Raw genomic sequence first — 27,502 nt, forward strand, 5'->3', positions numbered from 1 at the left:
CCAAGAGGAATGATTCTATTCTTTGCTCATTTTAGCCCTCTTTCAATTTTCTGTTGTTTCTACTAAATTGTGGTACTTTGTTATGGTAGTGCTAGGCAGCCAATACACCTACATGTATTGAAAATACCAACATACATGTTTATTCATATCCAGGAGTTTATTAAATGATTTGTTTGGCAAGGACGTTTCTGGCTTAAAATTTATTTCATAGCTAAAGTTGGAGCCCAGCAACTCATATTTCAGAGATGTCTTGCATCTATTTAAACTGATGTCAAAAATTTCCCAAAGAGTCAAACTGTGTTGATTATCAGATCAGATCAGACAAGATCAGTCACTCGGTCCTGTCCGACTCTTTGCGACCCCATGAATCGCAGCATGCCAGGCCTCCCTGTCCATCACCAACTCCCGGAGTTCACTGAGACTCACATCCATCGAGTCAGTGATGCCATCCAGCCATCTCATCCTCTGTCGTCCCCTTCTCCTCTTGCCCCCAATCCCTCCTAGCATCAGAGTCTTTTCCAATGAGTCAACTCTTGGCATGAGGTGGCCAAAGTACTGGAGTTTCACCTTTAGCATCATTCCTTCCAAAGAACACCCAGGGCTGATCTCCTTCAGAATGGACTGGTTGGATCTCCTTGCAGTCCAAGGGACTCTCAAGAGTCTTCTCCAACACCACAGTTCAAAAGCATCAATTCTTCGGTGCTCAGCCTTCTTCACAGTCCAACTCTCACATCCATACATGACCACTGGAAAAAACATAGCCTTGACTAGACGAACCTTTGTTGGCAAGGTAATGTCTCTGCTTTTGAATACGCTATCTAGGTTGGTCATAACTTTCCTTCCAAAGAGTAAGCGTCTTTTAATTTCATGGCTGCAGTCACCATCTGCAGTGATTTTGGAGCCCCAAAAAATAAAGTCTGACACTGTTTCCGCTGTTTCCCATCTATTTCCCATGAAGTGATGGGACCGGATGCCATGATCTTCGTTTTCTGAATGTTGAGCTTTAAGCCAACTTTTTCACTCTCCACTTTCACTTTCATCAAGAGGCTTTTGAGTTCCTCTTTACTTTCTGCCATAAGGGTGGTGTCATCTGCATATCTGAGGTTATTGATATTTCTCCCGGCAATCTTGATTCCAGCTTGTGTTTCTTCCAGTCCAGCGTTTCTCATGATGTACTCTGCATATAAGTTAAATAAACAGGGTGACAATATACAGCCTTGATGTACCCCTTTTCCGATTTGGAACCAGTCTGTTGTTCCATGTCCAGTTCTAACTGTTGCTTCCTGACCTGCATACAGATTTCTCAAGAGGCAGATCAGGTGGTCTGGTATTCCCATCTCTTTCAGAATTGTCCACAGTTTATTGTGATCCACATAGTCAAAGGCTTTGGCATAGTCAATAAAGCAGAAATAGATATTTTTCTGGAACTCTCTTGCTTTTTTGATGATCCAGCGGATGTTGGCAATTTGATCTCTGGTTCCTCCGCCTTTTCTAAAACCAGCTTGAACATCAGGAAGTTCACGGTTCACATATTGCTGAAGCCTGGCTTGGAGAATTTTGAGCATTACTTTACTAGCGTGTGAGATGAGTGCAGTAGTTTGAGCATTCTTTAGCATTGCCTTTCTTTGGGATTGGAATGAAAACTGACCTTTTCCAGTCCTGTGGCCACTGCTGAGTTTTCCAAATTTGCTGGCATATTGAGTGCAGCACTTTCACAGCATCATTCAGCATTTGGAATAGCTCAACTGGAGTTCTATAGACAGTTACAAAAGTTAAGTAATTTAGAAGTTTGGTGAGAAAGTTCTGTATAATTGAGTGGTAGGATTGAAAGAGTCTATGATTTTCACCACACAAAAAAAGATGTATGCCATGTGTTATGTGCAAAGCATATGTGTTTTGTCTTAAACCATTTTAAGGTGTTAAAGGTGTCATATAGGGACATTTTTTATTTATATTAATACATACAATGGTTTATTATTCAGCAATGAAAGATAATGAAGTCCATATATTCTATGCTGTAATACTATGCTGTAATATGGATGAGTCCCCAAAACATTATGTTAAGTAAAATAAGTCATGGATGGTCATATAGTGTTAGGAACATTTTTAATCCAAGTAGATTTACTTGAAATCTTCTTTTAATAGGAGTTAATGTATGGGATCATAAAATTAAAGGAATGGTCTTGGAATGCTTAGCTAGGCTGTGGCAGTGCTAATTTGTTAAATTGAACAACTATAGTTTTTGTTTTCTAAAATCACTTGATACATGATACTATTGATAGAATTTCTCATTTTCTGAAAAATACATTTTGCATATTTCAGTATTTGAAATGAGGTATTCATCTCATTAATTTTTACTTTTTGCTAGGAAAAGAATACAAAATACACCAGCACATAATCCTTACCACATCATTTACTAATGACCCCAGACCAGATGTTCATCAGAGTTTGTCAAGGTAGTCATACCTATTGCATTAGGAAACAAACTTGTTAAAGTCTTTCTAACTATGTTTCCTGTCTTATACTGGCAGCCCTATCACAACAGTTTGGGAACTCTTAAAATATTTCCAACAAAGCCAAATATTGCGAAGAACCAAGTTCAGTTTATAAAGACCTTCCATTTGAATTTCATGAAGTCATTATCTCATTTTATTGTCATATGAGTTATATGTTAATGTCTCTATTTCACAGTTGAGTAAATTTGAGGCTAATTGTGTTATGTGACTTGCCCAAGTGGTGGAGCTATTATTTGAGCCCAAGTCTGCACCAAAATCAGTATGCTCTTTCAGGAATAACATATTGCTTTACTTTATTTGGATTGAGTGATAAAGCTTGTTTTTAAAGTTGCTAGACTTTATGTAAAATATAGAATATAATATTGACTCTTCTATTCATTAACTGTATAAAGTTAATCCAGTACTCTTAACCTCAACTTTACCTGTAATAATTATGTAACTTTATAGTTTGTTGTTTGCCACTCATAATAAGCACTTTACAGCTACTGATTCATTTAATCTTTATAACCCTATGAGGCAGATAAATGTCTCTATTTACACATGAGAAAAATGAGATTCAGTGAGTTTAAATAAATTGTCCAGAGTCACAAACTACTCAGTGACGGAGCATGGACTTCAGCATCAAAGCCTGTGTTCCATGCTGCCTCTCTATGAAACAGAGATGAATAACACCCATGCAGCCTGCCTGTTTACATAAACGATGATGTAGATATAGGCACTTTGTAAACCAGAAAGGACTAAAGAAAGATTAGTCATTAGGAATAAGAATGCTTTACTTTAACTGTGGGGAAATGTCAGGGTAGGCGGTTTCCTTATACTAATTTCTATGGAATTTAAATGCTATTGTCACATCCTAATTCCACTGGTAAATTTCTTGAAATATTCTTTGGAGCAAGATGTGGATTTTGCCTCATTTAACAAATGAAAGTAACTGTAAGCATTGTCTCCTACTAGTTTAGCAATTTGTGTTTTTTAATTACTTCTTGATCATTTGAATTGCTCTGAGGATCATTTGTTGAAGTCAATTAGTGTTTTCTTTTATTAATATGCTAGTATTTGCATGAGAAGAATTCTTAAATATTTTAAATTATTTGCTATAGTATGGTATTTATTGCAGAGAACATCTGTTCCTTTTTGATGCCTAACCAGTCATTAATGAGATGATTTTAGGTATTCTTCATAAATTATCTTGTTGGACTTCTGAATATCAAACATTTCTCAGTAAGACACAAAATTCTGAATTGCACAGTTCTGGCTGCTGTTATCTATATTTGGTCTCTGAGAACCAAAGTTAATGTATTCTTTGATAACTGTCATACCACTTCACTTGATGAGGACTTTCTTAGCCTACCTCCTTTTCTTCCTTGTCATCTTCTTTTTTTCTTCTCTTGTGCCCATCCTCCTCCACCTCTTGTTCTGTGGTTCAGCCTTTTGTAATATCAAAATAATTTGATATTACAAAATCGCATATCTAATTTCTTGCCAAGAATAAAACAAAAAATAATCCTTTTCACTTTTTACCCCATTTTCAATTTCTCTTCAGACATTAGGTCACATACCTTCTTTGAGTTGTAGGATAAATAGCAAAATGAAATTCCCTCACCACTCAGTAGTGCATTAATGATCAGTCTTCTTCCATTTGGAATTTGTCATGACAGGACCATTTCCTTCGACTATAATACTTTAGAAATCATGTTCACATGCTTCTAGTTGTCACAATATAAAGCATTTCCTTGATTTACATCACTCACCCAGATGGTTCTAATCATAGAGTTTTGTTAAAATAAACAGAGCTGAGACCTCTCAGATGGGGAAAGCTTGCTCATAATCATAAAGTCACCATGTATTACTAAGAACAGAAGGAGAGTCTTAAGACATAATATCATGCCCTTCTTATTCAGAGAGGTCCTTTGGAAATGTGAACCCATTTTTCAGTCCATTTGATGTTAGTTTAAATAATTGTACACACTTATTTGCTCTATTTATGGAGTGTCATCATGTATATGAGGGTCTACATTCCAGTTGTGTAGGGGAAGCAAGACTCACTGGCTTTGATTAGGACTGTATCATGCTTCTCTCTCTCCAACAACCGCCATCATGTCTGTGCCACCCTTCAAATGTGGGCCTTATTGAATAGTGAAGCTGAAAATTATTCTTCCCCCTTGAGAATGGAGAGAACAATACCAAAAGGGACCAAACTAGCAATTCTAAACGTTTTGGGATATGGCACGTCTACACCCTTAAGAATGTTCCACACTGAGGAAAAAATAGTTACTCCTGAAACTACTCGTTGTTGGATTGATTAAGCATTGTGCTGCAGTGTGAAAGGAAGGTTCACCAAGAACAGATTTCATATATAAGAATAGATTATTATTTTAACCAACACAAAATATATGAAAATAACATTTGTTATGTGTCTGAAAACTGTAGTCATGGTTACTTTGACCATAAGAATATATTTTCTCTCCTCTTTATCCTGGAAAGAAATGAAAACATCTGTTTCTGAGATTTTAGAACAATAAATAGCATTAATTTTTATTCCAATTCTAGCATAAGTATTTATATCAAATGAGATAATTTCTTCAGCAAAATGTTTCTAAAAGGAATTTTAATAATTCTCTTTGATTTCTTTGGGACTAGTTCTGCAAAGTCATTGGAACAATAACTAGCCATCATACAATAAGATCAGAATTATAGGTTTTATGGATTCAATTACTGTTTATATCCAATGTAAATTATTTAACCAGCTTTTACATATATATTGGGTATACAGCACTGTATTAGTGTTATGAAAGATACAAAATAAAAGAAAGAAAAAAATCAAGTGACCTGAAAGGTCTTGAACTCTAAGAGGAAATATATTTCTAGAGTAGAACATTGAATTTATAATAATTTGTTCAGTTTGTATGTTAAATACAAAGACAAGTCAAAGTAAGAAAATAAACATTTATTTAGAGTCAGGGTAATCTCCAAAAAGTTGGAGATTTTAAGTCTATTTTGTTCAGAATATTGTTTCTCTGATTACCACAAAAATACATGTTCATTGAAGACAATTTGAAAAAGAAATTGCCTATAAACATCCTGAAATAAACATTGCTTCAGTGAATTTGGCTAACACTTTCTTTTCCCTGTAGCTATTTTCTTCTTCGAACATTCTTCCTAACCCTCTTCATCTGCCTGTTTCTTGCTCATCCTTCAGAACCTTATTTTCAATGGCACTTGTCTTCAAAAAAGTTTTCAAACCTCCTACCTGAGGTCCTCTGCTAATATGCTCCTGTTTAATCTCTGGGTTTCCCCTGCATTCTTGAAATATTTATGATCCTGGACTCTGGTGTATGCTGGCAGTACAGTGACAAACATGATGAACAGGATCTCTACGATAATGGAGTTGGCAGTTTTAATAGAGACAGCTAAGAAACAAACAAAATGAATGCACACATATAATTTTGTTGTAGTTACATGTAAATGTATATTCCTCACCAGACTACCAGCCCCAAGGGGTGAGAACAATGACTGTTTGGTTTAGAGAACTTAGTAAATAAATGTACATGTGTTTTAAATGAATGGACACTGAAGGAATGAACAAATAAGCTAATCTTTTTGTGTGCTTTCTCAAGATATTTCATGTACATAAATATTAAGATATGATCAGGCTACCCAAGATGACTGTTCTCTTGTTTTCTGTACATCCCCTGCTCAGCCAGTCCCTGCCTCAAGTATACCCTACTCACATGACTGACCCTCCTACATACTTGCCCCAGGCCCAAAGGAATGATATAGCTTTAGATAAGAACTCTCCACTGTGCTTAAAGGGATGGTGAGGGGCATGCTGCTCGGCTGGTTTCCCTGATAACCCATGAGCCAACCTTAAGTCAACTCCTCTACAGCTAGCAACCTACCCCTGTCCCTAAGAGCAAAGACTGCTGCCTTGTCCTGTCTGCCTTCTGCCTTGTCCTGTCTGCCTTCTGCCATATACAGTGAGGTGTTTCTCCAGGACCTTGCTTCAGACATGCAAGATTCCCCTATCGATTAAACTATTATGTCACTGTTGCTAACTTTCAGCTCTTTTCTTCCATCTTGAAGCTGGGCAGGTATAGGCCTTCTAATCCTGCATGGTTCATCCCAATCACAAACAAAACAGTTTTCATATTTACTTAAAATTGAAATCTTTTGATGAATACATAGTATACTTTTTCCACTTAATATTATGTCTTGAACATACTCTTATGTGAATAAACATTTTAATGTGATCAAATATTTTAGTCTGGCATTTCACATGCTGTATTCTGCATAGAAGTTAAAAAGCAGGGTGACAATTATACAGCCTTGATGTACTCCTTTACCAATTTTGAACCAGTCTGTTCCATGTCTGATTCTAGCTGTTGCTTCTTGACCTGTTTCTCAGGAGACAGGTAAGGTGGTCTAGTATTCCCATTGCTTTAAGAATTTTCCACAGTTTATTGTGACCCACACAGTCAATGGTTATAGCATAGTCAGTGAAGTAGATGTTTTTCTGGAATTCTCTTGCTTTCTCTATGATCCAACAGATATTGGCAATTTGATTCCTCTGCCTTTTCTTTGCATGATATTTAATTTTAAGAATATACTAGAGCGATTTTTAAAAAATCATCCTCTGTTGAGATTATTTTCACTCTTTTCCTGACTCAAACTACACAGTCATTTAGATTGTTGACAGTAGTTTACTGTTATAAATTATGTTCTGATGAACACATTTATGCATAAATTCTCTATCTTTGATTTTATTTCCTTGGAAAAATTGAATCACTGAACAGAGGTAACTATCTTTTTAAGACTTTTATAGTTCAGTTCAGACACTCAGTCATGTCCAACTCTTTGTGACCCCATGGACTGCAGCATGCCAGGCTTACCTGTCCATCACTAACTACCAGAGCTTACTCAAACTCATGTCTATCGAGTCAGTGATGCCATCCAACCATCTCATACTCTGTCATCCCCTTCTCCTCCCACCTTCAATCTTTCCAAGCATCAGGGCCTTCTCCAATGAATAGGCTCTTCACATCAGATGGCCAAAGTATTGGAGCTTCAGCATCAGTCTTGAATATTCAGGACTGATTTCTTTTAGGATTGAATGGTTTGATCTCCTTGCAGTCCAAGGGACTCTCAAGAGTCTTCTCCAACACCACAGTTCAAAGCATCAATTCTTCGGTTCTCAGCTTTCTTTATGATCCAACTCTCACATTCATACATGACTACTGGAAAAACCATACTTTAACTATACAGACCTCTGTCAATATATATATTGACTTTTATATATATTGCCAAACTGTATTACAGAAAAGTAAGTTATAGTTTGTTAAGGGAAAATTTACATAATTTCATTAGTTTTTTTTTTTTTAACTCAATAACATTTTAATGAAGATACTATGTAATATAGGCTTGGATTGTTTTATTTTTCTTCCTTCCTCCACAATACTTTCCAGCAGCATTTCAACTTCTCCTATCTCTTGAGATAAACCATTTTATTAAAATTATCTTTTACTATTCAAAATATTATTTTAAGCTTTTTCCTTATTTTTTAAAATTAATTTTTATTGGATTTTCATTAGATTTTGAAACAGCAATAGATGTGACCTCTAGGATTGACTAGTTTGATCTCCTTGCAGTCCAAGGGATTCTCAAGAGTCTTCTTCAGCACCATAATTCAAAAACATCACTTCTTTGGCACTCAGCCTTCTTTATGGTATAACTCTCACATTCATACATGGCTACTGGAAAAACCGTAGCTTTGACAATATGGGCTTTTGTCAGCAAAATGATGTCTCTGCTTTTTAATACACTGTCTAGGTTTGTTGTCAGAGCTTTTCTTCCAAGGAGCAAGTGTCGTTTAATTTCATGGCTGCAGTCACTGTCCTCAGTGATTTTGGAGCCCAAGAAAATAAAATCTGTCACTGCTTCAACTTTTTCCTCTTCTGTTTGCCATGGAGTAATCTTAGTTTTCTGTTCTTAGTTTTTTGAATGTTGAGTGTCAAGCCAGCTTTTTCATTCTTCTCTTTCATCCTCATCAAGAAGCTCTTTAGTTCCTCTTCACTTTCTGCCATAAGGGTGGTGTCATCTGCGTATCTGAGGTTATTGATATTTCTCCCAGCAATCTTGATTCCAGCTTGTGTTTCTTCCAGCCCAGCGTTTCTCATGATGTACTCTGCATAGAAGTTAAATTTAAGCAGGGTGACAATATACAGCTTTGACACACTCCTTTCCCAGTTTGGAATCAGTCTTTCATTCAGTGTCCAATTCTAACAGTTGTTTCTTGACCTGCATACATGTTTCTCAGAGACAGGCAAGGTGGTCTGGTATTCCCATCTCTTTAAGAATTTTCCACAGTTTGTTGTAATCCACACAGTCTAAAGCTTTAGTCAATGAAGTGGAAATTTTTCTGGAATTCTCGTGCCTTTTCTATGATCCAACAGATACTGCAAATTGATCCCTGGTTCCTCTGCCTTTTTCTAAATCCAGCTTGTACATCTGGAAGTCCTTGATTCACATACTGCTGAAGCCTAGCTTGAAGGATTTTGACTATTACTTTGCTAGCATGTGAAATGAGTGCAATTATCTGGTAGTTTGAACAATCTTTGGCATTGCCCTTCTTTGGGATTGAAATGAAAACTCACCTTTTCCAGTCCTGTGACCACTACTAAGTTTTCCAAATTTGCTGACATACTGAGTGCAGCACTTTAACTGTTATCATGTTTTATGATTTTAAATAGCTCAGCTGGAATTCTGTCTACTCCACTAGTTTTGTTTGTGATAATGCTTCCTAAGCCCTACTTGACCTCACTCTCCTGGATATGAAAGTGGCTCTAGGTGAGTGACCACACCATCATGGTTATCCTGGGTCATTAAGACTTTTTTTTTGTATAGTTCTTCTTCATTGTATTCTTGCCACGTTTTCTTAATCTCTTCTGCTTCTATTAGGTCCTTGCCATTTCTGTCCTCTATTGTGCCCATCTTTGCATGAAATGTTTCCTTTTTATCTCCAATTTTTTTTTTGAGACATCCCTAGTCTTTCCCATTCTATCATTTTCCTCTATTTCTTTGCATTGTTCAGTTAAGAAGGCTTTCTTATCTCTTCGTACAATTCTCTGGAACTCTGCATTCAGTTGAGTATATCTTTACCTTTCTCCTTTGCCCTTTGCTTCTCTTGACTTTTCTCAACTATTTGTAAGTCCTCCTCAGACAACCACTTTGCCTTATTGCGTTCTTTCTCTTTAGGATGGTTTTGGTCACTGCCTCCTGTGTTACAATGTTACAAAATTCTGTCCATGATTCTTCAGGCATTCTGTCTACCAGATCTAATACCTTGAATCTATTTGTCACCTCCTATATATTCATAAGGGATTTAATTTAGTTCATACTTGAATGGTCTAGAGGTTTTCCCTGCTTTCTTCAATTTAAGCCTGAATTTTGCAATCAGGAGCTCATGATCTGAGCCACAGTTAGCTCCAGGTCTTGTTTTTTCTAACTGTATAGAGCTTCTCCATTTGGCTGCAAAAAATATAATCAATGTGATTTTGGTGCTGACCATCTGGTGATGTCCATGTGTAGAGTCATCTCTTGTGTTTTTGGAAGAGGGTGTTTGCTATGACCAGTGTTTTGACAAAACTCTGTTAGCCTTTGCCCTGCTTCATATCAACAATTAATTGTATCAATAAGAAATGCATGTGTTATTAATATATCTTGGAGTGAAGAGGGAAAGGTTTGGGAATCTTGAGACAGGTGAATGCCAGATAAGAGAATTTCAAAATTTTAAAATAGATGTTTAGAAGCCTCTGTAGGATTTTGAGGTGAGGGATTTAGTGTCTCTGGAGGCAAACATATCTTAACTCAAAGTAGTAACTTGGGGACTTTAAGCACTTGAGTTTACTGACTTAATTTTGAGTTCTGTTTCACTTACCTTTCAAGGGCTTAGGGATACTGGATATTTTTCTGGTTCTCTATCTCATACTACTACAACTGGGATATTTGTGGGAGGCTATTTCAAGTCCTCTCTACTCAAATCCCTCTCTGAACCATTTTTAACTCTCTCCATACGTGCTCAATTGTGGACATTGCCTTCCTCCTCCTCCTTTCCTCCCTCCCTCCCCCCACTTCCTTCCTTCTTTCCTTTCTTCCTTCCATAGTTTGTATATATTAACAGCAAGCTCCAATACTTTGGTCACCTAATGTGAAGAATTGACTCATTGGAAAAGACCCTGATGCTGGGAAGATTGAAGGCAGGAGGAAGGGGATGACAGAGGATAAGACGGTTGGATGACATCACCGACTCAATGGACATGAGCCTGAGCAAGCTCCAGGAGTTGGTGATGGACAGAGAGGCCTGGTGTGGTGCTGTCCATGGGGTCGCAAAGAGTCAGACATGACTGAGTGACTGAGCTGAACTGATGATTTTGTAAGGCAGCCTTGAATCCTGGTCATTCTAATTCTCAAGAGCAGTGTGTTCTGAGGACAGCTTCCTGTAGCTCTCTCTTGAATTCCACTGGTGTGTACACCTTGATGATGTTGTGGTACTGGCCTTCTGGAGGCATGTGATCTGGCCTTTCCCTCTCAAAGGGGAACAGACTGGAGTCCCATTTGATGGCATCCACATGTAGTTCCCTGGGATGCAAGTTGCAGCTCCTGCAGTGCTTCCTGCTGGGCCTCAAGCATGGGCCCGATGACCTCCCTCTCCATCTCGTGCTCTCCCTGCTTATACAGGGACCACTTCTTCAGAAGCTGGGCTCTATCTTGTCTCTTCAAAGAGCAGTTCCCCCTGAGACTGCTGTTTCACTTTATCCAAGAGCTCACAGGGATAATAAAATCCTCAAAGGGAATTAACTCCTGGCTAGACTTTCTTCTTTTTCAAACGGTCTTTTACTGCTTGGTCTTTTTAAAGATTTAACTACTTCTTTCACAGAGGTTCTGCTCTCATGGGAACAAGTTCTGAGATGATCAACAATGAAGCTTTCTGATAAGTGTCACTATGTCTGCCAAATTCCCAAAGCATCCATGGCCTTTAGGTTGCTTCCAGGCGTGCATTCATTTGCATTCAGGGCCCACATGCCCCACACAGAGATTCTGACATAGCATTTCTTTAAGGAGAGTCTGTATGTTTCTCATTTGTACTAGGGAAAAAATTTCACTGACCAGAGATTTCCCTAATCTTATCTGATAGACAGTGATAAAATAGGCAGGGCAATGGAAGGTATCATAATTTAGAGGGGATGAAAACATCCATTAGTTTAATATTTCCAAAATATTGTCTCTGTTACATTACCGTTAGATGTGGCATTTAAGAAAGTTTGTCATGGCACTAAACTCAAGGTGAGCTGAGCATGAAGAGAGCCTGGAAGCAGGTCATACACTACATGCTTACCTCCTGGCAGCCATTTAATTAGAATATGATAGGCTTCCCCGTAGGAAAGTTCTAGAAAATCCAATATAGCTTGTAATTTCTCTGGGGGAAAAAAAAACCCTCAAAATATGCTTTTTACTGAGAGTTGGCTTCAAATATTATCTTTATATATAAAAAATTAAAAATTTTTTCTCAACACAAATTTCTGGCAGCGCTCTATTAATCATCATAAACTTTCTCCCAGAGTTCAGAAATCTTTTTAGAAAGAAGGGAGAAAATAGATATTTTTCCTCTGTAGAATGTAAATGAATTTTCGGTGTAAATCATGTGGATTTATATCGAGTAACTAGGCAGTTTATTAATTCTAGGAGTGTTTAGCTCAAAGCATATTATGTGCACTGTAATTTATCTCAAAGACTCAGTAGTAGCCTTATGTTTTTTCCTTTTTCCAGAGCTTAGCCTTCAGATACTTGTTCTTTTATATTAACTTTGCATTGTTTCATTATATTTATCCTTCATATTTCAAGATTTTCTTCACAAAAATTTTAGGCAATATATTATAATATCTGATCCAGTGTACCTTGTACACCTGTGTTACAGACCACTATTCTTGCCCTCCTTAATCAGTAGAAGTTGATCAGAGGCAAGACAGGAAATTCAGGCAAGGCTTTATTGGGTCCCTTTCAACAACAGTGGGGGAGCAAGAACAAATAACAGTTTCCCTTGCTGGCATGTTCTGAGCTGGGGCATGAGTTGGTTCCAGGGGTCAGGCTGGAGGGGTGGCTTAGGTGGTTTGCCCACCCCTTAATGTGCAGGGGGCATGTGCAGTACCCTACTTTTGCTTCAGGCTCTTTTGAAGTGACAAGTGGTGTTTTGGTTTCTTTGTACCTTTTGTCCAGAATCTGTCCTAACTGCACATGCATGCAGTTAATTTTAGTCCCATATAGTTTATATTTTGTTGCTCAAGGAGAGTTGTGTCCAAGCTGCAAGCACTGCAGCAAGGATCCCAGGGCCCAGGCCTGTCTCACTTGTGCTGAAGGTCTATTTGGTTCTCATCATTCCCTCTCCTCCTTTGGTGTCTACAACACTTTAATCTTTTCATTCTTTCCTTTACTGTGTGACTAGTTGACTTCTCTTTATCCTTTTAGTCCCTGAATGTTGATATTCACCACAATTCTATCCCATAGATTCAAGTATTTTTAACCTAGATATTTCTCCTGAGCTACAATGTGCTTAGTCACTCAGTTGTGTCTGACTCTTTGCAGCCCCATGGACTGTAGTCTGCCAGGCTCCTCTGTCCATGGAATTCTCCAGGCAAGAATATTGGAGTGGGTTGCCATTTCCTCCTCCAAGGGATCTTCCCAACCCAGGGATCAAGCCCAGGTCTCCCATGTTGCAGGTGGATTTTTTTACCATCTGAGCCACCAGGGAAGCCCTCCTGAGCTATAGATCCCATTTAAAACTACTTGTATCAGCATCTTGGTCTGGATACATCAGAAGTGCCTCATGTTGCAACATATCCAAATATGCTAATTTCCCCCCCTAAATTGCCTTGAAGCATCATTATCCACCCTTATAAGGCTAGAACACTTAGCATTTTCTGTGATCGGCTGTTTTCATGGCCACTGCACTAATTTAGCACTCATTTTCTCTTTGTTGTTGTTTAGTTGCTAATTCCCATCCAACTCTTTTGTGACCCCTTTGACTCTAGCCCACCAGGCTCCTCTGTCCATGGGATTCTCTAGGCAAGAATACTGGAGTGGGTTACTGTTTCCTCCTCCAGGAGGTATTTCTGGCCTAGGGATCAAACCCAGGGTTCATGCATTGGCAAGCTGAACCACCAGGGAAACCCTTGAGGCCACAAATTTTAAAAGGCTGTTCAATACATGAGTTGATTGACTAAAGTAAAAAATAGAGACTGAACACTATATAGAAGGTTAGAGATGAGTGGTATACATTTTAATGAGCAATAATGAGCATTATAATCAGTTGATCATTAGATGCTTCTTATACTTTCTATTTCCCTTAGTTTCAGTGTCATGGCTGTGTATTTATTTGCTGTTTCAAAGGTAATATTCGTACTGAGAGGTCTTTTTCAGTATATGATCCTATGTCAAATTCCAACGTTATAACATGTGGTTATTGATTTCTACCCCCTCATTGTCAATGTGATCCTAGTGAAATGATCTTACAGTATATTGGAAGCATACTTTATATATGTGCCAGCAATCTGTCTCCTCATAATACAAAAAGGAGTAAGATCTGATGGAATAACCTCTTTACTTACTCTGCCATTTGTTTTATCTCATTTTTATTGCTGTTTCTTACTCCCAGTTTTTCTAATTATTCTCATCAGTGACAACTTAGAGTACAATCAAAATCCTTTTGGTAACAAATACGATATGTGTAATACATTTTAATACAGTGGATTTTTACATGAAAGAATTCAAATTTGGGAATGCTTTGCTATATTTCAAAGGGCTTTGTGTCATTAACTCAATTTTCATATGCTTATGCTCATGACATTATAAAATTAAAGTGCTGATACCCTTCTTTATATTCAAAAGCAGAGACATTACTTTGCCAACAAAGGTCCGTCTAGTCAAGGCTATGGTTTTTCCAGTAGTCATGTATGGCTGTGAGAGTTGGACTGTGAAGAAAGCTGAGCACCGAAGAATTGATGCTTTTGAACTGTGGTGTTGGAGAAGACTCTTGAGAGTCCCTTGGACTGCAAGGAGATCCAACCAGTCCATTCTGAAGGAGATCAGTCCTGGGTGTTCTTTGGAAGGAATGATGCTAAAGCTGAAACTCCAGTACTTTGGCCACCTCATGCAAAGAGTTGACTCATTAGAAAAGACTCTGATGCTGGGAGGGATTGGGGGCAGGAGGAAAAGGGGACGACAGAAGATGAGATGGCTGGATGGCTTCACCCACTCGATGGACAAGTTTGAGTGAACTCTGGGAGTTGGTGATGGACAGGGAGGCCTGGCATGCTGCGATTCATGGGGTTGCAGAGTCGAACACGACTGAGCGACTGGACTAAACTGAACTGAACTGACCCTTATTTGGATAAATTGTTAAATGCCTAAATCCTCCCTCTATTCTTTCTGTGTTTCCTTCCTTTTCTGCCTCCCTTTTTACTTTTTACATTGTTACTTTTATCAGGTGCATATTTTCTAAAATGAACACTGTTGTGAAAAAGAAGAAAAGAGACTGGGTTCTTTAAGAGCAAAAAGATACACTTCATTTTAGTTTTTTTTCAGAGAAGTAGGTCTCAAGAGGTCAATGCAGACATCGACAGGTAAATTTTGAATGCTACTGCTGCTAAGTCACTTCAGTCGTGTCCGACTCTGTGTGACCCCATAGATGGCAGCCACCAGGCTCCCCCATCCCTGAGATTCTCCAGGCAAGAACACTGGAGTGGGTTGCCATTTCCTTCTCCAATGCAGGAAAGTGAAAAGTGAAAGTGAAGTCGCTCAGTCGTGTCCGACTCTTCGTGACCCCATGGACTGCAGCCTACCAGGCTCCTCCATCCATGGGATTTTCCAGGCACTGGAGTGGGGTGCCATTGCCTATGGGCATATACATATAAGGGAGCAGGTGTGTGCCAATGGTGTCCGGAAGAAACGGTGTTAGTGATGTATACTGGGATCTATGTATTTTGTTTCCTCAACTAAAGGAAACTAAAGTTAAAATCCTTAGGATCCCACAATATTTTTGTTGTCTGTCCTACCACATGGAATATAGTATTGTAGAATATAGTAATTTAATAAATGCTTGTTGATTCATGATCTAACCTGCCTGGGAGTTTTATACAATGCTGCATATCCTGAAGAAACAACTTGGCATTAGTTGGTGGGGGGACCCTGAATTTATTTGTTGCTTACCTTATGATTTACATAACTTTTCAGTTTACTTCACAGTCATTTATTCTAAAAAGTCATTCATTAATGGAGTAATTCAAATGGAGAAGAAATAGGACTGATCATAAAATAATACTGATAACTTAGTGGAGATCTAAAGAAGCTAGGTATAATATGTTTCAAATTAGTTGTTCTTATTGTTTAGTTGCTAAGTTGTGTCCAACTCTTTTGTGAGCCCATGTACTATTGCCTGCAAGGCTCCTGTCTATGGGATTTCCCAGGCAAAATACTGGAGTAGGTTATCATTTCCTTCTTCAGGGGATCTTCCTGACCCAGGGATTGAAACCGCATCTCCTGTGTTAGGAGGCAGGTTCGTTACTACTGAGCCACCAGGGAAGCCCTGTAGATTAGTACCATTCCTTAACTTATAGCCATTATAGCACCTAGCCTACTGAGAATCTTAAATGTTTATAATTAATTATAGTAATTCCCCTTTCCCATTCTGTTCTCAAGATCTTCTTTGAGGGAAAGAAATGGCAGTTTATACATTTCCATTTATATTTGTTATGTTTCTTTACATGTTTCATTGCTTAACTCAGATACTTAACAAGAATCAGTTGCTTTGTTTCTTTCTTACCATGGTGGGTGGAAAAAAAAACCTCTCACATTTTTTTTTTCATTTTTTAAAATTTTATTTTATTTTTAAACTTTACATAATTGTTTTAGTTTTGCCAAATATCAAAATGAATCCACCAGAGGTATACATGTGTTCCCCATCCTGAACCCTCCTCCCTCCTCCCTCCCCATACCATCCCTCTGGGTCGTCCCAGTGCACTAGCCCCAAGCATCCAGTATTGTGCATAGAACCTGGACTGGCATCTCGTTTCATACATGATATTTTACATGTTTCAATGCCATTCTCCCAGATCTTCCCACCCTCTCCCTCTCCCACAGAGTCCATAAGACTGTTCTATACATCAGTGTCTCTTTTGCTGTCTCGTACACAGGGTTATTGTTACCCTCTTTCTAAATTCCATATATATGCTTTAGTATACTGTATTGGTGTTTTTCCTTCTGGCTTACTTCACTCTGTATAATAGGCTCCAGTTTCATCCACCTCATTAGAACTGATTCAAATGTATTCTTTTTAATGGCTGAGTAATACTCCATTGTGTATATGTACCACAGCTTTCTTATCCATTCATCTGCTGATGGACATCTAGGTTGCTTCCATATCCTGGCTATTATAAACAGTGCTGCGATGAACATTGGGGTACACGTGTCTCTTTCCCTTCTGGTTTCCTCAGTGTGTATGCCCAGCAGTGGGATTGCTGGATCATAGGGCAGTTCTATTTCCAGTTTTTTAAGGAATCTCCACACTGTTCTCCATAGTGGCTGTACTAGTTTGCATTCCCACCAACAGTGTAAGAGGGTTCCCTTTTCTCCACACCCTCTCCAGCATTTATTATTTGTAGACTTTTGGATTGCAGCCATTCTGACTGGTGTGAAATGGTACCTCGTCGTGGTTTTGATTTGCATTTCTCTGATAATGAGTGATGTTGAGCATCTTTTCATGTGTTTGTTAGCCATCTGTATGTCTTCTTTGGAGAAATGTCTATTTAGTTCTTTGGCCCAGTTTTTGATTGGGTCATTTATTTTTCTGGAGTTGAGCTGTAGGAGTTGCTTGTATATTTTTGAGATTAGTTGTTTGTCTGTTGCTTCGTTTGCTATTATTTTCTCCCATTCTGAAGGCTGTCTTTTCACCTTGCTAATAGTTTCCTTTGATGTGCAGAAGCTTTTAAGGTTAATTAGGTCCCATTTGTTTATTTTTGTTTTTATTTCCAATATTCTGGGAGGTGGGTCATACAGGATCCTGCTGTGATGTATGTCAGAGAGTGTTTTGCCTATGTTCTCCTCTAGGAGTTTTATAGTTTCTGGGCTTACATTGAGATCTTTAATCCATTTTGAGTTTATTTTTGTGTATGGTGTTAGAAAGTGTTCTAGTTTCATTCTTTTACAAGTGGTTGACCAGATTTCCCAGCACCACTTGTTAAAGAGATTGTCTTTAATCCATTGTATATTCTTGCCTCCTTTGTCAAAGATAAGGTGTCCATATGTGCTTGGATTTATCTCTAGGCTTTCTATTTTGTTCCATTGATCTATATTTCTGTCTTTGTGCCAGTACCATACTGTCTTGATAACTGTGGCTTTGTAGTAGAGCCTGAAGTCAGGTAGGTTGATTCCTCCAGTTCCATTTTTCTTTCTCAGGATCGCTTTGGCTATTCGAGGTTTTTTGTATTTCCATAAAAATTGTGAAATTATTTGTTCTAGCTCTGTGAAGAATACTGTTGGTAGCTTGATAGGGATTGCATTGAATCTATAAATTGCTTTGGGTAGTATACTCATTTTCACTATATTGATTCTTCCAATCCATGAACATGGTATGTTTCTCCATCTATTAGTGTTCTCTTTGATTTCTTTCACCAGTGTTTTATAGTTTTCTATATACAGGTTTTTAGTTTCTTTAGGTAGATATATTCCTAAGTATTTTATTCTTTCCGTTGCAATGGTGAATGGAATTGTTTCTTTAATTTCTCTTTCTGTTTTTTCATTATTAGTGTATAGGAATGCAAGGGATTTCTGTGTGTTGATTTTATATCCTGCAACTTTGCTATAGTCATTGATTAGTTCTAGTAATTTTCTGGTGGAGTCTTTAGGGTTTTCTATGTAGAGGATCATGTCATCTGCAAATAGTGAGAGTTTTACTTCTTCTTTTCCAATTTGGATTCCTTTTATTTCTTTTTCTGCTCTGATTGCTGTGGCCAAAACTTCCAAAACTATGTTGAATAGTAATGGTGAAAGTGGGCACCCTTGTCTTGTTCCTGACTTTAGAGGAAATGCTTTCAATTTTTCACCATTGAGGATAATGTTTGCTGTGGGTTTGTCATATATAGCTTTTATGATGTTGAGGTATGTTCCTTCTATTCCTGCTTTCTGGAGAGTTTTTATCATAAATGAGTGTTGAATTTTGTCAAAGGCTTTCTCTGCATCTATTGAGATAATCATATGGTTTTTATTATTCAATTTGTTAATGTGGTGTATTACATTGATTGATTTGCGGATATTGAAGAATCCTTGCATCCCTGGGATAAAGCCCACTTGGTCATGGTGTATGGTCTTTTTAATGTGTTGTTGGATTCTGATTGCTAGAATTTTATTAAGGATTTTTGCATCTATGTTCATCAGTGATATTGGCCTGTAATTTTCTTTTTTTGTGGGATCTTTATCAGGTTTTGGTATTGGGGTGATGGTGGCCTCATAGAATGAGTTTGGAAGTTTACCTTCCTCTGCAATTTTCTGGAAGAGTTTGAGCAGGATAGGTGTTAGCTCTTCTCTAAATTTTTGGTAGAATTCAGCTGTGAAGCCGTCTGGACCTGGGCTTTTATTTGCTGGAAGATTTTTGATTACAGTTTCAATTTCCGTGCTTGTGATGGGTCTGTTAAGATTTTCTATTTCTTCCTGGTCGAGTTTTGGAAAGTTGTACTTTTCTAAGAATTTGTCCATTTCTTCCACGTTGTCCATTTTATTGGCATATAATTGTTGATAGTAGTCTCTTATGATCCTTTGTATTTCTGTGTTGTCTGTTGTGATCTCTCCATTTTCATTTCTAATTTTATTGATTTGATTTTTCTCCCTTTGTTTCTTGATGAGTCTGGCTAATGGTTTGTCAATTTTATTTATCCTTTCAAAGAACCAGCTTTTGGCTTTGTTGATTTTTTGCTATGGTCTCTTTTGTTTCTTTTGCATTTATTTCTGCTCTAATTTTTAAGATTTCTTTCCTTCTACTAACCCTGGGGTTCTTCATTTCTTCCTTTTCTAGTTGCTTTAGGTGTTGAGTTAGGTTATTTATTTGACTTTTTTCTTGTTTCTTGAGGTGTGCCTGTGTTGCTATGAACTTTCCCCTTAGGACTGCTTTTACAGTGTCCCACAGGTTTTGGGTTGTTGTGTTCTCATTTTCATTCGTTTCTATGCAAATTTTGATTTCTTTTTTTTATTTCTTCTGTGATTTGTTGGTTATTCAGCAGCGTGTTGTTCAGCCTCCATATGTTGGCATTTTTAATAGTTTTTCTCCTGTAATTGAGATCTAATCTTACTGCATTGTGGTCAGAAAAGATGCTTGGAATGATTTCTATTTTTTTGAATTTACCAAGGCTGGATTTATGGCCCAGGATATGATCTATCCTGGAGAAGGTTCCATGTGCGCTTGAGAAAAAGGTGAAATTCATTGTTTTGGGATGAAATGTCCTATAGATATCAATTAGGTCTAACTGGTCTATTGTATCATTTAAAGTTTGTGTTTCCTTGTTAATTTTCTGTTTAGTTGATCTATCCATAGGTGTGAGTGGGGTATTAAAGTCTCCCACTATTATTGTGTTATTGTTAATTTCTCCTTGCATACTTGTTAGCATTTGTCTTACATATTGCGGTGCTCCCGTGTTGGGTGCATATATATTTATAATTGTTGTATCTTCTTCTTGGATTGATCCTTTGATCATTATGTAGTGACCTTCTTTGTCTCTTTTCACAGCCTTTGTTTTAAAGTCTATTTTATCTGATATGAGTATTGCTACTCCTGCTTTCTTTTGGTCCCTATTTGCATGGAAAATCTTTTTCCAGCCCTTCACTTTCAGTCTGTATGTGTCCCCTGTTTTGAGGTGGGTCTCCTGTAGACAACATATGTAGGGGTCTTGTTTTTGTATCCATTCAGCCAGTCTTTGTCTTTTGGTTGGGGCATTCAACCCATTTACGTTTAAGGTAATTACTGATAAGTATGATCCCGTTGCCATTTACTCTATTGTTTTGGGTTCGAATTTATACACCGTTTTTGTGTTTCCTGTCTAGAGAATATCCTTTAGTATTTGTTGGAGAGCTGGTTTGATGGTGCAGAATTCTCTCAGCTTTTGCTTGTCTGAAAAGCTTTTGATTTCTCCTTCATATTTGAATGAAATCCTTGCTGGGTACAATAATCTGGACTGTAGGTTATTTTCTCTCATCATTTTAAGTATGTCTTGCCATTCCCTCCTGGCTTGAAGAGTTTCTGTTGAAAGATCAGCTGTTATCCTTATGGGAATTCCCTTGTGTGTTATTTGTTGTTTTTCCCTTGCTGCTTTTAATATTTGTTCTTTGTGTTTGATCTTTGTTAATTTGATTAATATGTGTCTTGGGTGTTTTTACTTTTGGGTTTATCCTGTTTTGGACTCTCTGGGTTTCTTGGACTTGGGTGATTATTTCCTTCCCCATTTTAGGAAGTTTTCAACTATTATCTCCTCAAGTATTTTCTCATGGTCTTCTTTTTTTGTCTTCTTCTTCTGGGACCCCTATGATTCGAATGTTGTAACGTTTAATATTGTCCTGGAGGTCTCTGAGATTGTCCTCATTTCTTTTAATTCGTTTTTCTTTTTTCCTCTTTGATTCATTTATTTCTACCATTCTATCTTCTAATTCACTAATCCTATCTTCTGCCTCTGTTATTCTACTATTTGTTGCCTCCAGAGTGTTTTTAATTTCATTCATTGCATTATTCATTATATATTGACTCTTTTTTATTTCTTCTAGGTCCTTGTTAAACCTTTCTTGCATCTTCTCAATCCTTGTCTCCAGGCTATTTATCTGTGATTCCATTTTAATTTCGAGATTTTGGATCAATTTCACTATCATTATTCGGAATTCTTTATTAGGTAGATTCCCTATCTCTTCCTCTTTGGTTTGGTTTGGTGGGCATTTATCCTGTTCCTTTATCTGCTGGGTATTCCTCTGTCTCTTCATCTTGTTTATATTGCTGAGTTTGGGGTGTCCTTTCTATATTCTGGCAGTTTGTGGAGTTCTCTTTATTGTGGCTTTTCCTCGCTGTGTGTGGGTTTGCACAGGTGGCTTGTCAAGGTTTCCTGGTTAGGGAAGCTTGTGTCGGTGTTCTGGTGGGTGGAGCTGTATTTCTTCTCTCTGGAGTGCAATGAAATGTCCAGTAATGAGTTATGAGATGTCTATGGTTTTGGGGTGACTTTGGGTAGCTTGTATCTTGAAGCTCAGGGCTGTGTTCCTTTGTTGCTGGAGAATTTGCCTCGTATGTCTTGCCCTGGAACTTGTTGGCCCTTGTGTGGTGCTTGGTTTCAATGTCCGTATGGAGGCATTTGATGAGCTCCTGTCTATTAATGTTCCTAGGAGTCAGGAGTTCTCTGGAGTCAGGGTTTGGACTTAAGCCTCCTGCTTCCAGTTATTGGTCTTATTTTTACAGTAGTTTCAAAACTTCTCCTTCTATACAGCACCATTGATAAAACATCTATGTTAAAGATGAAAAGTTTCTCTACTGTGAGGGTCACTCAGAGAGGTTCACAGCATTACATGGAGAAGAGAAGAGGCAGGAGAGAGTTAGAGGTGACCCAAATGAGATGAGGTGAAATCAATAGTGGAGACAGTGGGGTAGCCAGTAGTCACTTCCTTATGTGCACTCCACAACTGGACCACTCAGAGATGTTCACGGAGTTATACAGAGAAGAGAATAAGGAGGAAGGAGACAGAGGTGGCCAGAAGGATAAAAGGGGGGAATGAAAAGGAGGGAGACAGATCCATCCAGTAATCAGTTCCCTAAGTGTTCTCCACCATCTGGAACACACAGAAACTCACAGAATTGGGTAGAGTAGAGAGGGGTTAGGGAGGAGACACAGGCGACCTGGTGGAGAAAAAGGAGAGTCCAAAGGGAGGGAGAGCAGTCAAGCCAGTAATCTCGCTCCCTAGTGAAAAATGGGTCCTGAGGATTGGGTTCTTAAAGGTACAAAATTGGTAACAAATACATAAAAGCAAAAATTAAAAATCTAGAGTAGCGTTTGGAATTTCAAAAATACAATGTTAAAGAAAAGAAGAAGGAAGAGAAAGAGAGAAAAAACGAACAAACAAGGTTGCAAAAATTATAAAGAAAATACAGGTACAAAATTGATAACTAATACCAAAAAGCAAAAATTAAAAATCTAGAGTAGAGTTTGGAATTTCAAAAATACAATGTTAAAAAAAAGGAAGAAGAGACATAAAGAGAGAAAACAAACAAACAAAAACAAACAATGTTGCAAAAATTATAAAGAAAATACAGGTACAAAATTAATATCAAATACCAAAAAGCATGAATTAAAAATCTAGAGTAGAGTTTGGAATTTCAGATATACAATGTTATATAGAAGAAGAAGAGAAAGAAACAGAAAAAAAAAAAAAAAAGTCACAGAAATTATAAAAAACTATAGGTACAAAATTGATAACATATACCAAAAAGCTAAAATTAAAAAACTAGAGTAGAGTTTGGAATTTCAAAAATACAATGTTAAAGAAAAGAAGAAGAAGAAAAAAAAAAAAAAACAAGGTCGAAAAATTATAAAATATATATATATGAAGTTTGCTGAAGAAAAAAAATAGGGTCTTTTTTTTTTTTTTTTTTGCAAAGTAATAGGTTATAAAAGTGAAAATTAAAGGAACAATAAAGGACTTAAAATTTTTTTTTTTCTAAAAAAAAAAAAAAAAAGAGAGAGAAAGAATGATTGTAAAAATAGTAAAAATATATCTAGGACTTTTTCTGGTTTTGTTGTGAGTATTATGGGTTCAGTTCATTTTTGGCTAGTTCCTTGGTCCGACTTCTATTTCTCAAGATCTATAGGCCCCTTCCTATGTAGTCCGTAGTAACCATGGGGTTTTAATCTATTGCCTGTAGCTTCCAAGGCGTTTCCCTCTGTTATAACTTCTTCTGTTTGCTGGTCTCTTCAGTGTCTGGTTACCGCCCTGACACAAAGGGGACGGTGGGATTTTTTTTTAGGCTCACTTGTTCAGTTGCGCTGTGGGGAGGGAGGGAGGGATGCTGCAAACAAATAACACTGGCGTGCGCTCACAGTGCCTCAGCCACACTGGGTCTGCCCCCGCTCACGGCGCGTGTAACCTCCCTGCCCACACTGCCTGGGCTCTAAGTTGTTCCGCCGGGAGCAATCCGAGGCCGGCCCTGGGCTGCATGCACCTCCCAGGTCCAAGTCGCTCAGCTTCAGGCACTCGGGTAGTCCTCAGAGGCGCAGACTCAGTTGGGCCTGCGTTTTGTGCTCTTCCCAGGTCCGAGCAGCTCAGGTGATGAGGTGTTCGGCAAGCGCCAACGCTGCGACTTATCGCTCCCCGCCACTCGGTTGTCTGGGTGTAAAACTGGCGCACCTTCTCAGGCAAATGTTGACCATCCAGACCCCCAAGAAGTTTTAGTTAGCAAAGAAGCCTGCTTACAGTTTTATAGATAATGTCTCTCTGGGGCTGCGATTGCCCCCTTCCGGCTCTGGCTGCCTGTCACCGGAGGGGGAAGGTCTGCAGCCGGCTATCTCTGTTCAGTCCTTTGTTCCGTGCGCGGGCCTGGCGGTGTCTTAGGTTGGGGCTGGCTTTTCGCGTGGTAGATATCCCACAGTCTGGTTTGCTAGCCCAAATTATTTCGCTCAGATAGTGCTCAGGGTATTCAGGCCAGATTCTTACTCTGAGCAATGCAGCCCGCGCCGCGCCTCCCTGCCCAGCCCCTGCTTGCTAATGGCGTGTGCAGGCGTCTGCGCTGCTTCTCCGCTGGGGGAGTTACCGTAGGGCTCGCAATCTGCGAGTTTTAATTGTTAATTTATTTTTTCTCCCTGTTATGTTGCCCTCTGTGCTTCCAAAGCTCGGCACAGATTCTGCAGTGAGAAAGTTTCCTGGTGTTTGGAAACTTCTCTCTTTTTAAGACTCCCTTCCCGGGACGGAGCTCTATCCCTCCCTCTTTTGTCTCTTTTTTTGTCTTTTATATTTTTTCCTACCTCCTTTCGAAGAGTTGGGTTGCTTTTCTGGGTGCCTGATGTCCTCTGCCAGCATTCAGTAGTTGTTTTGTGGAATTTACTCGACGTTTAAATGCTCTTTTGATGAATTTGTGGGGGAGAAAGTGTTCGCCCCGTCCTACTCCTCTGCCATCTTGGCTCCTCCTCTCACCCTCTCACATTTTGGTTGTAGTGATTAACTTTGGTGTTGCCAGAGTAATGTAGTGCATCAGATCAGATCATTTGCTCAGTCGTTTCCGACTCTTTGCAACCCCATGAATCGCAGCACGCCAGGCCTCCCTGTCCATCACCAACTCCCGGAGTTCACTGAGACTCACGTCCATCAAATCAGTGATGGCATCCAGCCATCTCATCCTCTGTCGTCCCCTTCTCCTCCTGCCCCCAATCCCTCCCAGCATCAGAGTCTTTTCCAAGGAGTCAACTCTTCGCATGAGGTGGCCAAAGTACTGGAGTTTCAGCTTTAGCATCATTCCTTCCAAAGAAATCCCAGGGCTGATCTCCTTCAGAATGGACTGGTTGGATCTCCTTGCAGTCCAAGGGACTCTCAAGAGTCTTCTCCAACACCACAGTTCCAAAGCATCAATTCTTCAGCGCTCAGCCTTCCTCACAGTCCAACTCTCACATCCATACATGACCACTGGAGAAACCATAGCCTTGACTAGATGGACCTTTGTTGGCAAAGTAATGTCTCTGCTTTTGAATATGCTATCTAGGTTGGTCTTAACTTTCCTTCCAAGGAGTAAGCGTCTTTTAATTTCATGGCTGCAGTCACCATCTGCGGTGATTTTGGAGCCCAGAAAAATAAAGTCTGACACTGTTTCCCCATCTATTTCCCATGAAGTGATGGGACCAGATGCCATGATCTTCATTTTCTGAACATTGAGCTTTAAGCCCACTTTTTCACTCTCCACTTTCACTTTCATCAAGAGGCTTTTGAGTTCCTCTTCACTTTCTGCCATAAGGGTGGTGTCATCTGCATATCTGAGGTTATTGATATTTCTCCTGGCAATCTTGATTCCAGCTTGTGTTTCTTCCAGTCCAGCGTTTCTCATGATGTACTCTGCATATAAGTTAAATAAACAGGGTGACAATATACAGCCTTGACGTACTCCTTTTCCGATTTGGAACCAGTCTGTTGTTCCATGTCCAGTTCTAACTGTTGCTTCCTGACCTGCATACAGATTTCTCAAGAGGCAGATCAGGTGGTCTGGTATTCCCATCTCTTTCAGAATTGTCCACAGTTTATTGTGATCCACACAGTCAAAGGCTTTGGCATAGTCAATAAACCAGAAATAGATGTTTTTCTGGAACTCTCTTGCTTTTTTGATGATCCAGCGGATGTTGGCAATTTGATCTCTGGTTCCTCTGCCTTTTCTAAAACCAGCTTGAACTTCAGGAAGTTCACGGTTCACATATTGCTGAAGCCTGGCTTAGAGAATTTTGAGCATTACTTTACTAGCGTGTGAGATGAGTGCCATTGTGCGGTAGTTTGAGCATTCTTTGGCATTGCTTTTCTTTGGGATTGGAAGGAAACTGACCTTTTCCCGTCCTGTGGCCACTGCTGAGTTATGTAACAAAAATTAATGGTATAATTCTCTAGTATTATATGTATATGTGCTGTGTCTTTTCCTCCATCTTTAAGTCTCAGAGCACTTGGTTCCTGACAAAGCACTATTTTTGATGGGACAATAAACTTGTCATTTCTGGAACCAGATGTATCTCAGCAAAGCCTTATGCAAAGTATTGTTGTTCAGTCTCCAAGTCGTGTCCAATTCTTTGAGATCTCATGGACTGTGGCATGCCAGGGTTCCCTGTCCTTCACTATCTCCCAGAATTTGCTCATGTGTGTAAAGTGTATGTTAAATATAACAAAGGGGGATAAATGTTTCAGGAATATACAGAGTGAAATATTTTATGAAATACAGTCATTGTCACTTTTTTGAAAATAAGTATTAAACTTTAAATTTGGTTCCTGACACTTTGTTTCTTGTTCTTGTATTGACATGCAATTTATTTATAACAAATTTCATCAATTGTAGTTACACAATTTGTTGAGTTTGACAGGTGTAGACTATGTTGAAATTGCCATCACAATCAAGATATATATTTCTGTTGTCTTAAGTTCCCTTATGTACATTTACAATCAGTTCCCTCCAGACCCAGGTCACAAGTATTCTTTGATCTGTTTGCTTCCTGTATAGTTATGCATTTTCTGACATAACTATTGCATAGTACTACACTCAAATAGTATGCATTCTTTTGTGCCTTGGCTTTATTCACTCATAATAATATTTTTTGAAATTCATCTACATGCTGACTTTGAAAGCATATATACTAAAATTGAAATTCATCTATTTGTCAGTTATTTGTTCTTTTCATTACTAAGTAGCATTGCTTTTTATGGATATAGCACAGTTTGTTTTTGTGTGGATATAAGTTTTCAACTCCCTAGGTAAGTACCAAGGAGCATGATTGCTGGATCACGTGGCAAGAATATATTTAATTTTATGAGAAACCATTAAACTGTCTTTCAAAGTATCTGTACCATTTGGCATTCCTACCAGCAGTGAATGAGAGTACCTGTTGTTACACAATCTCCCCAGCATTTGGTGCCATCAGTCTTCTGGATTTTTGGCATTCTTGCCTGGAAAATTCCATGGACAGAGGAGCCTGGTAGGCTGCAATCCGTGGGTCACTAAGAGTCGGACACGACTGAAAGACTTCACTTTCACTTTTCACTTTCATCCATTGGAGAAGGAAATGGCAACCCACTCCAGTGTTCTTGCCTGGAGAATCCCAGGGACGGGGGAGCCTGGTGGGCTGCCGTCTGTGGGGTCTCACAGAGTCGGACACGACTGACGCAACTTAGCAGCAGCAGCAGTAGGTGTA

The 27,502-nt window shown here is 38.7% G+C and overlaps 1 protein-coding gene and 1 pseudogene across 5 annotated transcripts in view; one reads left to right on the forward strand and one right to left on the reverse strand.

Moving 5' to 3' along the window:
• The window catches only part of ANKS1B (ankyrin repeat and sterile alpha motif domain containing 1B), a 1,156,394-nt gene that overhangs the window by 313,930 nt on the left and 814,962 nt on the right, over positions 1-27,502 (forward strand). The window lies entirely within an intron of this gene.
• LOC102276137 (large ribosomal subunit protein mL40 pseudogene) lies at positions 10,979-11,505 on the reverse strand (annotated as a pseudogene).

Source organism: Bos mutus, chromosome 5, assembly GCF_027580195.1.
Source record: "Bos mutus isolate GX-2022 chromosome 5, NWIPB_WYAK_1.1, whole genome shotgun sequence".
Classification (NCBI taxonomy): Eukaryota; Metazoa; Chordata; class Mammalia; order Artiodactyla; family Bovidae; genus Bos; species Bos mutus.